This window comes from Tachypleus tridentatus, chromosome 13 (assembly GCF_004210375.1).
Source record: "Tachypleus tridentatus isolate NWPU-2018 chromosome 13, ASM421037v1, whole genome shotgun sequence".
Classification (NCBI taxonomy): Eukaryota; Metazoa; Arthropoda; class Merostomata; order Xiphosura; family Limulidae; genus Tachypleus; species Tachypleus tridentatus.
The window spans coordinates 145,460,635-145,471,215 of NC_134837.1; the positions used below are offsets into that span (position 1 = coordinate 145,460,635).

At 33.0% G+C, this 10,581-nt stretch overlaps 1 non-coding gene across 1 annotated transcript; it reads left to right on the forward strand.

Annotated features, from left to right (window-relative positions):
- The first annotated feature begins 422 nt into the window (after positions 1-422).
- Positions 423-639, forward strand: LOC143241140 (small nucleolar RNA U3). The gene has a single exon (XR_013022205.1). It is a non-coding gene; the product is annotated as a small nucleolar RNA U3 (small nucleolar RNA).
- Positions 640-10,581: the final 9,942 nt, after the last annotated feature.

Consider the following 10,581-nt stretch of genomic DNA (forward strand, 5'->3'; position numbering starts at 1 on the left):
ATCATACTATGAAATGGAGATTGGTTTGATTTGTTTTAAATTTCGAACAAATCTACACGAGGGCTATCTGAGCTAGCCGTCCCTAATTTAGTAATGTAAGACTAGAGACAAAGCCACCCAACGCCAACTCTTGGGCTACTCTTTTACCAACGAATAGTGGGATTGACCATCACATTATAACGCCTCGACGGCTGAAAAGGCGAGCATGATTGGTGTGACGGGGAAACGGAGGTTAGAGCTTCTCATTAAGTACAGAATAACCTCAGAATATGAATATCACTTGTGAATTACCCATTAATAAAACGTTTATCTAGCGACTTAAAATTGACATAAAAAGTTAAATAAACAATAATAACCATAAAATTCTGTTCAGTATGAGACAATTTTGCAAAGGAAGCAAAGAACGTCTTTCTTTATTACTGAAGATTATACTTCATAGGATCATTTCTATAGTATGATAGTTGAGTTCTTGAAACTAAACTCGAACCCACACTAACCACGATGACGAGGTTTAGGGTTTCTTCCTGAGCGTGAAGCGGGTAATATAGAAGTAATTGATTGATTATTTTTCTTATTACTGAAGTACGAAAACATTTGTTTATTTTATTTTCCTTTTAAAAGATACATTAACTTAATTGCGAATAACGCTAAAATATTAATAAATAAACATTACGTAAAACCCTGAAGATGTAGAATTTAATACATTCTTACCATTAAAAAGATTGAAACGGTCTAGTGAGATATGTCACTTTAAAATGAAGATTATAACTTACTGGTGAATGGAAAAGACATTAAGATCATTGCTTTATTAGAGCAAATGAAATAAAAATTTGGTAAGTAAGAGACATTTTCACACTCGTTAGATCTACTCTTGAATCCTAAGAGAATTATATTTGGTATTGAACAATGTAGAACAGAAAAACAAACATTTCGTTTGGAGGTAGAACACTTTAATACATAATTTTTTATAGACGATATAACAAACAAAAAAAACAGAGTGCTATAAACATTTCTATTAAGCAAAAACAAAAATCATTCGTTTAAGGAAGTGATGTTTGATGTGAATCCTATGATCACACAAACAAATGTCCTTTTAAATCGAAGATAATTACCACCAACAAAAATTACCATAATCAAAACTTAATACTCTTTATAAGAATTTTTCGAAATTAATTTCAGAAACTCAGGATTTGTGGCTCAGGTTTGTTGAAAACATTCAACAGTTAGTGAACCATCTGAACAGACAACCTACTACGCCATTAACAACGAAAACAGAAGGTAACAAGCTTCCATTTTTAGACGCGATGATTGTAAAATCACACCTCATTTATCACAGATGTTTGCAAGAAAGCCACAGCTCCCCTGTTAGTGATTTCCATGGTCGTTTGATGAAGATAAATGTGATAAACACATACAGTAAATACAGCCACCTTACCTATGACAGAGGCCACAGTGAAATATTTAATGTATAGGTAACAACATAATGTCAGAACATTATTCGGAAATCACAAAAAAATACGACTGCAATTGGTAAACGTCAAATGAAGGGGAGTTCCCACCCATTATTTATAACATACCCTGTGAGTGCTAACAGCAATATATTGGAAAGGAGGTGAGAAAGACTAGAAATCAGGTGTGTAATAGACATATAACACTGGATAATACCAATTTATCTGCAGTAGTCTATCATGGCAATGGGATAGAATAAAATAATACTAAAATAAGGATATGTGAACTGAATACGAGAAAAAGTATCATTAAATACGTGTTCTATATCTACCAAATGATAATACAGTTAACCTAGCATAAAATTTGGGAAAACGTGGATATCCAGCTTGAAATAATTGAAACTATTTATTATAGATTATTTGGGTAGAGAACAGATATTGAGCTGAGTACAAAATGGGCAACAGTTCCCTATTAGAGAAACACTCGTAGAAATATATCGATAGCATACAATCAATTTGTGAAGCTGAAATGTGGAGGACGACGTTTTGAAAGTCTTCCGCCATTTTTTTGAGGTCAGTTTGTGTAACACAGTACAATATCACGTGATAGGTATTTAGGATGATAACTTGACATGTTCAGAAGTAATGAATTTCTCTTCATCTTGCTCGTTGTAATGCTACATAACATGTTATTAGTTTTTAGGTATATGAAGTAACGTGAGGACAATTAAGTTTGTTACTAAGTTTATTGGTCAAATGTCACCTCACTGAAATGTCATTGGTGCCGAGAAGAAAATTGGAAGCCAGTCTCATTGGATCGAAGGTAGAGACAAAAACGTTTAGCTAGAAATGGTTATCAATGGAAACTGGAGGACAATTCGGGACAACAACAGAATAACACAAAGACAGCACAAGATTAATGAAATCACAAAATTCAGTCACTGTAAAACATACTTTGTCAAAAGGACACAAAATAAACTGGGACAATGCTAGAATCTTTGACTTATACAAATTTTGGAAAGCAAAAAAAGATTAACGAATCTTCCTACATCAGCATGATAAAATCTTCATTAAAGAGAAACTTGGACTTATAAATCAGCAACTTTGGTAAACATTGGTTTAATTTAGACTCAGCCGCTCCACCAATCAGGACCAAGAACAAAGAATGAATCACAGTACGTCAATCTCAATCTACCTGAATACTATATAAGACCTGCAGTAGTTTGCACAATCACATGATTCGTTGATCGTACACGTTAGACCTAAAGTTCTTCTTCGCCAACACATATTCATCAATAAAGCAGCACTTTTCCTGTCTTCTTCACGGCTTTCCCTTGTACTTAAAATTTGACAAATCATTTTCACATTACTAAAATGTAATTAACTTTAATTTCTGAACACTCCTGGTTTGTGAAATCTACCATGATCGGATAAGATCGGCACAAACGGACAAGTTCGTTGAGATGCAAAGATTGGAAACAGCGCCAATCCCGCTGATCGTCAATGAAGCATTAGCTATCTTCACGATCAAAAATATAGGTGACTTCGTTAAGAAGCACAAACCGTCATCTGTTGTATTAAGGAAAGAACACACCACAGGTGCATGATGACTGGAATTACCTACGCTTCCCCTAGAACTCTTTTCCTATCACAAAATGCCACTCACCTAACAGTAATAATCTTTTTAAATCCGTTTTCCTAAGACACATGAACTTTTCCATTTGCACTGAAGTAAACCAAGAAACATTTAATGCTGAATATCCATCGCATCATATCTAAAACAATGATAAGAGCTACACCTTTTGTAGGCTCAGTTCCTTAAACAACGGGCATATTAGCAACTTGAGGTTTTCTTATTTGATTTTCTTTTTTTCGTTTTAGGGCGGAAAAACCACAACCAAGACAAAACACCAGGACTGCTAGGATTGGATTCCCCACACACACACACACACACAAGCTCCTACCAGCTTCTACACCAGTCGAAACCTGAATCTATAGTCCAGAGTAGAAGCTGGAAATTTTCAGCCTAACATTTTACATCTACAGACAAACCTTCTAAAGCCTAACCTATGATGACATTTATCCTCCACCAAGACATCACCTGCTAAACTTAAAAACAACCTAGTCCGACCTAACTGACGACGCTGAACTATAAGTCACCGACGACGTAAACAAGAAAATCCTACTGGTTAAAAATTGGATGGCCGATTCTCAAAGATATCATGGACAAGACGACCGAATAAACAAAAGCTAAAGGTGCTCTTATGTCAAACTTACCAGCTCTGGAACACCTAGTTAACCTTATGGATAACTGACTATACGTAATCATGGTATCTCCGGCATTGCTCTTCAGTTAATACTTTTTATTTTGTGTTTCTCAAACTCTCCATACTATTCACAGAACGGACGACTTAAGAACTTCCACACCTGCCTTGAAGAAATGGGTATTTTCGGGGCACTCCCTCAACCCATTTCTCATGCTCTTCCTCCCCGCACCGTGGAAAGGACAATAATTCAGGTATTTTGTGCGCACGATATTTTTTCAAGTTCTTTAAGTGCATAATACTTTTCTCCTTAATACTTGTTTTTCTTCTTTCGGACCTGGTGTGGTCATCACAGGTCACGGATCTTTGATTGACCGTCACATTCTAAAGCCCCTAGGGTGTGAAGTAGGTAAGGGAGTGCCCCAAAAATACCTATTTCTTCAAGGCAGGTGTGGAAGTTCTTAAGTCGTCCGTTCTGTGAATAGTATGGAGAGTTTGAGAAACACAAAATAAAAAGTATTAACTGAAGAGCAATGCCGGAGATACCATGATTACGTATAGTTAGTTATCCATAAGGTTAACTAGGTGTTCCAGAGCTGGTAAGTTAAAGCTTGGTTAAAGTGTAGCCCAAGAGTTGGCGGTGGGTGGTGACGACTAGCTGTCTTTCCTCTAATCTTATGCTATTAAATTAGGGACCGCTAGTGCAGATTGCCCTCGTGAAGCTTTGCGCGAAATTCAAACCAAACTAATTTTTGTGATACGCTGGAGTGAATTTTATTTAAAAATCCACGTCGAGTGAAAGGTAATAATGAAGTATGACAACATTTAAGAAAGCTCAGAAATATTTATTACATGAAAAACTAGACGTAAACATACGCAACATTACAACACATAATTAATGTTCTAAAGCTCTACTTAATATTATGAAAACTTCCGTTCAGTGAATCTCATGTCATATTTACAAAACATTAGTTTTCATGAAGACGTCAGTTACTTCTGAAAACCTCGGTGGACTCAGCAGATAGCCCGATATGGTTTTGCTATAAGAAAACACGCATGCACAAACTCCATACTTCTAAAATTATCAATCCGCTTTGAAAGCAATATTTTAAGATTATTTAGTCAGTATTTTTCTTGCTTTGAAATAGTCTGAGAAAACTGATCTTTCTTGATAAACAAACAATTACAGGTAAATACCATGTGTACTTGTAAGTAGTTGTACACATTGTACAAGTGTCTTAATTGTTACTATTATATGTTTGACTCAAATGTGTGATTTGAAAACAAAAAGCAACTTTTGGAGAGAAAAAAAACAACAGAACTCAATAAGTTCATACCATGAAACTTGAATATGATAAAGCTCCATAAATGGTCCCAATCTTTAATTCGTTTTCTTCCATTCGCTTGATCAGCTCTGAGATGGTATCTACTGGTATCTCCTTTTCAGGAAGGTTCATGTAGGATATCAAACTTCCACTGAACCCAGCCATGATGATAACAACAAAAATCCAATAAAATGCAATTATTACTCGCAATGAATTTGTAACAGGAAGTTTCTGACCCCCATCTGTTGAGAAAATATAAAGTCCACAACCAGATTTTTATAGGTCACTTTTTGATGTAGAAGGAAGATACTTCAGTTTTTACATTACATGTCTTATGAGGCTATTTACACTGACTAAAGTTCTTTCTTTAAATACAAAATCTGTTCGCTTTGAAAGGTATATAGTCTTAATTCTTTATTCGATTACCAATACAACGTATGACTAATGTGTTTTAGATGTTTAAATACAGGTATAAAAACTGTAGTTATACTATCAGATAGGCTGGATATTCTATACAATAAAACGTATGCCTAATATGTTTTAGATGTTTAAATACAGGTATAGAAACTGTAGTTATACTATCAGATAGGCTGAATAGTCTATACAATACAACGTATGACTAATATGTTTTAGATGTTTAAATACAGGTATAAAAACTGTAGTTATACTATCAGATAGGCTGGATATTCTATACAATCCAACGTATGACTAATATGTTTTAGATGTTTAAATACAGGTATAGAAACTGTAGTTATACTATCAGATAGGCTGAATAGTCTATACAATACAACGTATGACTAATATGTTTTTGATATTTAAATACAGGTATAAAATCTGTCGTTACACTATCAGATAGGCTGGATAATCTATACAATACAACGTATGACTAATATGTTTTAGATGTTTAAATACAGGTATAAAAACTGTAGTTATACTATCAGATAGTCTGGATAGTCTATACAATACAACGTATGACTAATATGTTTTAGATGTTTAAATACAGGTATAAAAACTGTAGTTATACTATCAGATAGGCTGGATATTCTATACAATACAACGTATGACTAATATGTTTTAGATGTTTAAATACAGGTATAGAAACTGTAGTTATACTATCAGATAGGCTGAATAGTCTATACAATACAACGTATGACTAATATGTTTTTGATATTTAAATACAGGTATAAAATCTGTCGTTACACTATCAGATAGGCTGGATAATCTATACAATACAACGTATGACTAATATGTTTTAGATGTTTAAATACAGGTATAAAAACTGTAGTTATACTATCAGATAGTCTGGATAGTCTATACAATACAACGTATGACTAATATGTTTTAGATGTTTAAATACAGGTATAAAAACTGTAGTTATACTATCAGATAAGCTGGATATTCTATACAATTCAACGTATGACTAATATGTTTTAGATGTTTAAATACAGGTATAAAAACTGTAGTTATACTATCAGAGAGGCTGGATAGTCTATACAATACAACGTATGACTAATATGTTTTAGATGTTTAAATACAGGTATAAAAACTGTAGTTATACTATCAGATAGGCTGGATAGTCTATACAATACAACGTATGACTAATATGTTTTAGATGTTTAAATACAGGTATAAAAACTGTAGTTATACTATCAGATAGGCTGGATATTCTATACAATAAAACGTATGCCTAATATGTTTTAGATGTTTAAATACAGGTATAGAAACTGTAGTTATACTATCAGATAGGCTGAATAGTCTATACAATACAACGTATGACTAATATGTTTTAGATGTTTAAATACAGGTATAAAAACTGTAGTTATACTATCAGATAGGCTGGATATTCTATACAATTCAACGTATGACTAATATGTTTTAGATGTTTAAATACAGGTATAGAAACTGTAGTTATACTATCAGATAGGCTGAATAGTCTATACAATACAACGTATGACTAATATGTTTTTGATATTTAAATACAGGTATAAAATCTGTCGTTACACTATCAGATAGGCTGGATAATCTATACAATACAACGTATGACTAATATGTTTTAGATGTTTAAATACAGGTATAAAAACTGTAGTTATACTATCAGATAGTCTGGATAGTCTATACAATACAACGTATGACTAATATGTTTTAGATGTTTAAATACAGGTATAAAAACTGTAGTTATACTATCAGATAGGCTGGATATTCTATACAATTCAACGTATGACTAATATGTTTTAGATGTTTAAATACAGGTATAGAAACTGTAGTTATACTATCAGATAGGCTGAATAGTCTATACAATACAACGTATGACTAATATGTTTTTGATATTTAAATACAGGTATAAAATCTGTCGTTACACTATCAGATAGGCTGGATAATCTATACAATACAACGTATGACTAATATGTTTTAGATGTTTAAATACAGGTATAAAAACTGTAGTTATACTATCAGATAGTCTGATAGTCTATACAATACAACGTATGACTAATATGTTTTAGATGTTTAAATACAGGTATAAAAACTGTAGTTATACTATCAGATAGGCTGGATATTCTATACAAATCAACGTATGACTAATATGTTTTAGATGTTTAAATACAGGTATAAAAACTGTAGTTATACTATCAGAGAGGCTGGATAGTCTATACAATACAACGTATGACTAATATGTTTTAGATGTTTAAATACAGGTATAAAAACTGTAGTTATACTATCAGATAGGCTGGATAGTCTATACAATACAACGTATGACTAATATGTTTTAGATGTTTAAATATAGGTATAAAAACTGTAGTTATACTATCAGATAGGCTGGGGCCTGGCATGGCAAAGCGGGTTAAGGCGTGTGACTCGTAATCTGAGGGTCGCGGGTTCGCATCCCCGTCGCGCCAAACATGCTCGCCCTTTCAGCCGTGGGGGCGTTATAATGTGACGGTCAATCCCACTATTCGTTGGTAAAAGAGTAGCCCAAGAGTTCGCGGTGGGTGGTGATGACTAGCTGCCTTCCCTCTAGTCTTACACTGCTAAATTAGGGACGGCTAGCACAGATAGCCCTCGAGTAGCTTTGTGCAAAATTCAAAAACAAACAAAACAAAGAGATAGGCTGGATAGTCTATATAATATAAATACTTCCGTTTTACTCGTACTTCCAATACAATTGACTTCAGGCTTCAATTTCTTAATGAGAAAACTTTATTTTATTCTGTGTCTATTGAGACACAGCCGTACTTGACAAGGTCTGTAAGTCAATCTCATTACAACATTCGTACCTATTAAATCTGAAGGTAAGTCAACCTCATTACGACATTCGTATCTATAACATCTGAAGGTAAGTCTACCTCATTGCGACAGTTGTACCAATTACATCTGAAGGTAAGTCAATCTCATTACGACAGTTATACATAGTTTCAGGTAAAGCAACCTCCCTACTTCAGTCGTACTTATGTCACATTATTTCACTAACAGAAACCTCATTATTATAATAATACGTATAATTTTATGCCAATCGACCTTAATTTCTAGTTATCTCGTATTTAACCATCGATTTTCACGCTTGTTCTACACATTTTGACAACTGAATATACAATGATATTGCACTCTTCTTCCGGGTAAGTTTTTTTTTTTTTCACTTAATGGCAAAATATTTCAGTTTTTTGTTATGGAAGTATTCCAAAAATTACAATGGTGTCTATTAAAGGTTTATCAGCACAGCTTGAATCATCTTTATTAAACAATTAATTGGTTAAACTGCAGTTCAGTAAGTTGGACAGATCAAACAATATATTAGGCGTCTACATCACGGATTATATTTTCAATTTTTACCTTTGGTGTAAAGAAGAGAAAGCTGTAATAGCATTGCTGGTGTTTTATGGGTTTTTTTGGCGATGTGAACCAATGTTGCAGCTTGGACACATTCGATTAATGTTACTTGTATTTAAGGTGGAAAAATTCTTTTAACCTCAACTTGTTTTAAAGACATACTGATCATTTCCATCATCCAAATAATATGAATTATTTCTTAAGTACAGTTTGACTAAACTAACAGTTTTCTTACAAACATTTAATGCAAAATAGATTAGATGGATATTTAGATTTTCAATTTCTGTGTGGATTATTCTGTGTAGGAACGTCAACGGAAAACAGATTATTTGAAGTATTTTCTTAATATTCTCAACTTCGACTAGGAAAATGTTTTGAATAATTGTTATTATAATCGCTCTGTATAAAATGATCTTAACAAGATTTGCTTTAACAAATTGAAGGAGTTAAACTTTTAAGATGTGGATAAAATTCCTTCAAAATGGATTTACGAATTTTGTGGTAACTGTAACTTGGTTATATAAAAAATGAACACCTGAGAATAAGAGTTTGTCGTTTCTTGGGTTGTTCAAGATGTTAATTAGTAAACTAATTAACTCACTCAACACTGTTAAACATCACAAAATGTTTATTATTAATTATAAACTTTTATTATTATTAATATAGCTTATGTAATACATAGGCTTAAGACGTTCAGGACAAGAATAGTGGGGTTGACCTCTCATTCAAGTGGTCAAGTGCTCTCGCAACTAGCTCATACTAGGCCATTAACAAAAGAAAATCCAAAGAAATATTTATTAGCATAGCTAACGGTATCATAATTTTTATTTTAAAAAGTTGTATATTTGCTGCAAGAAATTTTCAAAACCTATAAAATTCAATAACTTCCTTGATAACAAAAGAAAAAGTTAACCCTTTTTGTATTATAAGATACAATAATTTTTGGTGAATTTGTATAAAATTTTCTAATAACATAAATTTCAGCCTGCTTTATCAAATTCATTATTTTTAATGTAATTTAAATACTTTTTCGTTTAAATGTTTTACACAGAATACAGTATGATAAATTGTATTATTAATCTTGAGTCAAGAACGCAATGCCAGTTTTCAGTGAGTTTCGTTCATACGTCGTACTTTTTATTTTTTCATCTAGTATTAAGAAAATTTTCGGTCACAATTCGATATTGTCTTAAACAAAGACTAAAACTCCGTGATTTTTACAGTTGGTCATACAAAGAGAATGAACAAACCTTGCAATGTTACAACACCACAATAGTACCAAAGAGCTCGAGGAAACGTCCATCTTTTGGCTAGAGGCTCGGGAGTCTTCTTTCTTAAGAAACTGGTAACCAGTGAAGTTAAAATGATCACCACAAAAAGGCCAACCCACACCTTAAAAATAGTATAAAAGAAGTTAGACGTTGATTTCCCACTAAAAATGTCTGAAAACAAATTATTACAGGACTAGGTCTACAATACAAACGTAATTACAGAAGTGTTTCACCAGGATGTCATTCCTGAAAGATCTGTTTATCAGTGGTACTACTAATATCTTCTAATTTCTTACGACTATTGGTATTATTATGAGTGTATGTTTTCTTATAGCAAAGCCACATCGAGCTATTTGCTGAGTCCACCGAGGGGAATCGAACACCTGAATTTAGCGTTGTAAATCAGTACCAACTAATGCTTGGTCAGTTCTTCCGCAGTATTTTTACCACA